General features: G+C 39.9%; 1 long non-coding RNA gene across 1 annotated transcript in view; it reads right to left on the bottom strand.

Annotated features, from left to right (window-relative positions):
• Positions 1-1,366: 1,366 nt before the first annotated feature.
• Positions 1,367-7,213, bottom strand: part of LOC133047073 (uncharacterized) — a 123,103-nt gene continuing 117,256 nt past the window's right edge. The window contains exon 6 of the long non-coding RNA XR_009690651.1: positions 1,367-2,334. This is a non-coding gene — a long non-coding RNA (uncharacterized LOC133047073). The remainder of the gene's footprint in view (positions 2,335-7,213) is intronic.

Raw genomic sequence — 7,213 nt, 5'->3', positions numbered from 1 at the left:
TTTTAAGAAAGCTATTTTAAATGTAAAGACACAACTCGGTTGAATGAATGGAGAAAAGTATACCATGCTCATTATAATCAAATGAAAAATTGTGTAACATTATTAATTTCCAACAAAGCAGACTTCAGAACAATGGAAATGATCAGGGATAAAGAAGAATATTACATAATGATAAAGTGATGAATTCTTGAGGGAAATGTAATAATCCTTAACATACATGTTGCCTAAAAGAATCATCAAAATAAGCGACATGAAAACTAATAGAATTGCAAAAAGAAATAGACAAATGCACTATTAAGTTGGAAACTTCAATGCCCCTCTTTCAGCAGTTGGTAGATCCAGCAGGTAGAAATCAGTACAAATATGCTTGACATGAACAGTGTGCTATAAACAAGATAACAGAAGAGAATGGTTCACTTAACATACTAAGAATTGTGGAGAGGAGGAGGAATCCCAGAAAGGTGGTATGAATAGCTCATTGTAAAATGGCACACCTCACATGGGACTCAAACTCACGTACACCTAGTTGGGACTCAAACCTACAATCTTCCAACCAATACACCAGAACTCATCTCAGGACTCAATGAAGTTCAAGTTCTTTATGTCTCGACACAGAAGGAATTCAGTGAGAGGCAAAGTGATAGGCAAGTAGTACATTTATTAATATAGGATGCTTGTGAAGAATACAAGCAAGCAGTGAAAAGGGCTCAAGCTCTAGAAATAAGGGACATGCATGCATGCTCAGTCATTCAGTCATGTCCAACTCTTTGAGACCCCATGGACTGCAGCCTGCCAGGCTCCTCTGTCCATGGAATTTTCCAAGCAAGAATACTGGAGTGGGAGCCATTTCCTTCTCCAGAGAGTCTTCCCAACCCAGGGATTTAACCACTATCTTCTGCATCTCCAGCATATCCTTTACCTCTGTGCCATGTGGGAAATAAATGGGCCACATTTTTATAATCAATGGAAAATTGGAAGGGAGAGAAGACTAGCTTTCTTCCTTTCCTTTGTAAAGGTGCTGCAGGAATATGGGGGTATGAGAGGATAGTCATATCCCAGGTCTCAGGTGAGTTCATTGGATGAGCCACCAACCTGAGGGTCCTTGGCTTCATGCAGGAAAGAATTCAAGACCAACTTATAGTAAAATGAAAGCAGAGAGATACCTTCCACAGGCAGAACATGATCCATTTCAAAAGGTGAGAGTAGCCTTGGAAGAAACACACCCCACAGAGTGTGGGCCCTCTCAAAATGTGAGTGGCTCTGGAAGATATAGTAGGCTGGTACAAAAGTAATTGCTGTTTCAGACCATGAATTTTAAATCATTATAACTCAGCTCAAACACATAGAAATCATTACAATCAACATATTTTTGCCAAAGAGAAACAAATTTATTTACTCCTATAGCAAAAAATCCATGCTTCAGGATTTGATGAACTCTTAGAAAACATTTTCTACTTCCTGCTGGTTGTGGAAACATTTTCTCTGCGAATATTTATCGAGATGCTTGAAGAAATGGTAGCCAGTTGGTGAGAGGTCAGGTGAGTATGGTGGGTGAGGCAAAACTTCATAGCCCAATTCATTCTACTTTTGAAGCATTGGTTGTGCAACATGCAGTCTTGCAGAAGTGGGCCCATTCTGTTGACCAATACCAGCTGCAGGCACTGCAGTTTTCAGTGCATTGCATCAATTTGCTGAGCATACTTCTCAGATGTAATGGAATTCAGAAAGCTGTAGTGGATCAGACAAGCAACAGACCACCAAACAGTGACCATGATATATTTTTGGTGCTATTGGGTTTGGGGAATTGCTTTGGAGCTTCTACTCAGTCCAGCCACTGAGCTGGTCATCACCAGCTGTCATATAAAATCCACTTTTTGTTGCATGTCACAATTCGACCAAGAAATGTTTCATTGTTACTGTGTAGAATAAGAGAAGACAATACTTCAAAGTGATGTCTTTTTGTATTTTAGGTCACTTCACAAGGCACCCACTTATGGAGCTTTTTCACCTTTCCAATTTGCTTTTCAAAGGCTGAACAACCATTGAATGGTCAACATTGATTTCTTCAGCAACTTCTCTTAGTTGTAAGAGAATCATGATGATGCTCTCAGCTTGTTATTGACAACTTCTGATGGCTGGCCACTACAATCCTCATCTTTAAGGCTATCATCTCCTTTGCAAAACTTCTTGAACCACCACTGTATGTTTGTTAGCAGTTCCTGGGAGCAATTAGTTGTTGATGTTGCAAGTTGTCTCCACTGCTTTAAGACTCATTTTGAACTTGAATTTAAAAAGTGCTTGAACTTGCTTTTTGTCTAACATCATTTCTATAATCTAAAATGAATATAAAATAAACAACAAGTAACATCATTAGCAAAATAAAAACACAAGAAATGTGCATTAAAATGATGTAAAACATAACCATTTATTTAAGAATGTATTCCAATATCAAACAGCAAAGCTCAACATTGCAAAGCTGCAATTGCTTTTGCACCAACCTTATACATCCCACAGGCAGAATATAGTCTGTCTCAAAAGGCAAGAGTAGCCTGAAAAATGGGTTTGTTAGTTTTTATGGGTTGGGTAACTTTATAGGCTAATCAGTAGGAATCCAAGGCTAATCCCTTGGACTGCAAGGAGATCCAACCAGTCCATCCTAAAGGAAATCAGTGCTGAATATTCACTGGAAGGACTGATGTTGAAGTTGAAACTCCAATACTTTGGCCACTTGATGTGAAGAGCTTACTCATTTGAAAAGACCCTTATGCTGGGAAAGACTGAACCCTTATGCTGGGAAAGATTGAAGGCGGGAGGAGAAGGGGATGACAGAGGATGAGATGGTTGGATGGCATCACTGACTCAATGGACATGAATTTGCGTAAACTCCAGGAGTTGGTGATGGACAGGGAGGCCTGGTGTGCTGCAATCCATGGGATCACAAAGAGTTGGACACGACTGAGTGACTGAACTGAACTGAACTGAACTGAATCAGTAGGAGGATTATTCCAACTATTTTGGGAAAAGGGTTGGGATTTCCAGGAACTGAGCCACTGCTCATTTTCAGCCTTTTCATGGTCAGCTTTGGAACTGTCATGGCACCTGTGGGCATGTCATTTAGCATATGCTAATGTATTACAATGAGTGTATAATGAAGCTCAAGGTCTACTGGAAGTTGAATTTTCTGCCACCTTGGGCCTGATCACTTCTAATTAGATTTTATTGTATCCTTAATGGCTCTGTCATTCGTTTAAAGGTTGTGCTTTGCCTCTCTTCCCTCCTGTCTCAATAGGAGAACCTCTCCTCTGGAGAGATGTCTATTAAACTGGTCAAAATTAGCAAAGATGATATTTGAAAACTTTAAAGACTGATTAAATGACTTACAACTTTGACAAGCATTTATTCAAATGGAAATTTGTCCATAACAATGAGAGACCATAGCTCTTGAGCTAGAAACTGTGCCTACCCCCTCCCATAGTCCTGCTTTGTGGCAGTATCACTCATGCTTCTATCTCATCTCTCACAACATAAGAAGGATCCTCAGCAGGAAGCTGTTGAAGCCTATACTTGCCCATTGATACTATGCTTCATAAGACCTGCTCCAGTGGTCTCAGCAGCTGAATGACCATCTTTAACAATCTCCTCCAGTGAAAAGACTAGATTCAGCAATCGGTGGAATCAGCAGATTCCATTCTCCCAGCCTGAGCTGAGGAATATTCATACTGAGTGGTGGCAGCATCTGGACAGCAGCACCAGTTCCCAAAGGCCTCCAGCACCCAGCCCCTGCGGGAGGGCCTGGGAGGGGCCGTCAGTAAAGAGCAAGTTTCCCATTTCTCACCAGGCACAGTCTCTGGCTCCATAGCCCAGAGACTCAGCCTAAGAGAAGATCAAAGCAGCTTCAAACACTTAAAACACTCTACCCTTGCTAGGGAAATTACTTCAATATAGGCAGAATGTGAACAGCTTATATCCCAAGGTATTATCTAAAACAATAGAGCAAGCAACTAGCAATTGGTGGAGATTAATACCTGACATGATACCAATAGAAGTAGACCACTCGGAGACTTAGCAGATTAATAAAGGTCAGACAAAGAGCCTGACCAAAAGGGCAATCATCACTAGTAGTCAGGTCGATGTCTGTGTGCCCAAAACCAGGATATTTAAGAGATGTTAGAGACAGCACACTGTGCAGGAAAGAGACTTCACTAAAGAAGTACAACCAAGTTACTAAACAAACACACAAACAAGAACAATGAAAATGAAGATGCCCTGGGCCAGTGTGGGGCGGGGCGGGGCGGGGGGGGGGGGGGACCAATATCCAGAGTTGCTACAAGATATTGTCTAAAATACCGTTTTCAGCAAATAGTTATAAGACATGTGAAGAACCAGAAAAGGGTGACCCATACAAACTGACTTTGAGGGATTATACTTAACAGATAAAGCTTCTAAGCAGCTATTATAATTATGTTCAGAGAGGTACAAACATATATACCTACATATAGCACTTATGCTAATTTTCTATAACATTGAGGAATATTTGAATTGGAATTCAGTTACATACAAGTGAAAGAGTAAATTCAGGGGATACAAGTGATTAACTATTAGAACTACAGAGGTAACATTTCCTTGTACTAGCACCATGGAAGTCATGTTGATACAAGTGGTAAAATAATTATTGCACTTTCTCCTAAGTAAATCTCTTCTTGTTAGGAACGTAAGAAGACATGTTAGTAACCAAAGATAACACAATTTAAAAACATACCAAAGAGCTTTTGATGAGGACATGTAGGTTGCACGGGGTGAGAAAGCATTAATGAGACTGCCACCTCAATAAATATTTTGGCAGGACAAGTTTTAAGACCTGCACAATAGTCCATTATGTTGATTGATCTACCAGGGTTTGGTGAGTCTGTTCCTCTTTGAGAATATTTCAGTTGCTTTCCTTCTACTTCGGTGCTTCTCAGCTTCAGTGCTATTGACATTTTGTGCGAGCTAATCCTCCCTTGTGGTGGAATGTGTTGTGTATTGTGGGAGGTCCAGCAGCATTGCTGGCCTCTACCCACTCAGTGTCAATAGCACATCCCTTCCCCCCAGGGGTGACCAAAATACCTCCAAATATTGCCAAATGCCCCCACAAGAACAGAATCACCTCTAAATGAAAACCACCACTCTATTAAAAACACATTGTAATGATTGCCCTGACTACAAAAGCAATGCAAAATTTATTGACAAACATTGTTTAAAGTACAGAAAACCAATGTGAAAAACATTAGCATTTTATTTCACTCTGACATCATCACTTAAAACATTTGTATTTCGGCATATTTTATTTTTGTCTGTTATTAAATTTAAATTTAATTATGTCATTTGGCATCCTATAATTCTATGTACTTATCCAATATTTTTATGAGCCATTTGCTTATGTCATGATATAGTCTTTAAAAAAGTGGTTTTGAATGGCCATGTAGTGTCCAATTGCACAGTAAGTTTCTCCTTTTTTTCTTCTTTTTTCAATTTAGGATAACTCTCCTGAGCCCATGTCAAACTTTAAGTTCTCTGGTATAATGAGCTCTTTGTCTAGTAAGAAAATGATTCTGAACAAAGCCCTTTTTATCATTTTGTTTAGTAAAGAGCATATGGAGTCAAGGAATTGGACCTGCAGTGATTCAATATACACTTAGTGCTTTAATTTTCTAATTTTTGGCATTATCCAGTTAGACACATTTCATATTGAAATGTTTCAAATCCAAAGACACTTCAAGTTTTATTTAACTAATGAAAGAATGGAGACTAGTTTAGAAATAATTGTGATATAGCTTTGATAATGTGCTAAGCACCAGATTTGCAAGTTTATCAGACAATTTGATCCCACCCTTAAGGTGTCTAATAATCAAGCATGCACAAAAGTAACTACAACATAAAATATGATCAGAATAAGAACCAAGAAGATATGCAAAATACAATGGGAATTCAGGAGAAAGAAAAGTCCAGCAGGCAAAGTCAGGATAGGCCTGGATGAGGAAGGAGTACTTAATGTAAGAATAAAAATTTGGCATGTCAAGCAAGAGAAAGGGAGGGCTTCCTGAAAGAAGAAATGACTTGAACTTGGAAGATGGACACTGAGAGGTAAGACCGGAGGTCAGTGAAGGCAGTGAAAAGACTTGGAACTCTAGATCAAGATATTTGGCATGAAGAGGAAAGGGGTGGAAATGCAAGGGAGTAAGGGGAAAGGGAGGGCGCAGAAGTCAGTGAGAGCTTATTCTTGCCAGGTATTGTGCTATATGTTTTACCTACATTGTTTCAGTACTCATCTCCACATTTAAAATCAAGCCGAGACACTTAGTCACCCAGCTTTTAAATGGAAAGAATGGCTTTGTAGTCAACAAATGGTTGAGATGAGATTCAAGCAGAGGATTTCCCCTGATGGTCTTTAAATTAGCCTATGCCACCTTTAAAATGCCATACATGCTATTACTTACTCCAAATCCAAATAAATCTAGAAATCCTCTCAAGCCTTTCCTCTTAAATAAGATCCATCAATGCTTTCAGGGTTCCATGGACACCTACTTTGTTGCCCCCACCACGATGCTATACTTATACACACACACACACACACACACACACACACACATATCTGCCTCTTTCCTCAGCCCACTCGCTGTGATATAGTATATTTTTTGAAAGTCAAAATATTTTCATCATCACTATGACTTTAATGATGGGAACATGTGTCCCCAAATATTCACGGATCTGACAAAACAGAATCCAAGCAGGGGTACTGAGATTAGGCATTTCCACCTTCTCCCAAATTGTTGTCAATATGCCTCTCTTCCAAAGTAATTATAAAATTCGGGCACATACCTTTATCCCCTGCTTGCCTCCACGTATGTTGTTGGTGGATCCTGGCTTGTGGCTGCTGCTGCTGCTGCTAAGTCGCTTCAGTCATGTCCGACTCTGTGTGACCCCATAGACGGCAGCCCACCAGGCTCCACCGTCCCTGGGATTCTCCAGGCAAGAACACTGGAGTGGGTTGCCATTTCCTTCTCCAATGCATGAAAGTGAAAGGTGAAAGTGAAGTCACTCAGTCATGTCCCCTGGCTTGTTAGGAGTCTTCATATACCACAAAGAAAATCTGCTGATAGCAAGTTGCATGTGGGAGTGAGAGTTTTAAGGTTGCTTTCAGTGTTAGGCTTAGAACTGGATTGATTTTTGTACT

Source organism: Dama dama, chromosome 26 (assembly GCF_033118175.1).
Source record: "Dama dama isolate Ldn47 chromosome 26, ASM3311817v1, whole genome shotgun sequence".
Classification (NCBI taxonomy): Eukaryota; Metazoa; Chordata; class Mammalia; order Artiodactyla; family Cervidae; genus Dama; species Dama dama.
This window is presented reverse-complemented; position numbering and strand designations above follow the sequence as displayed.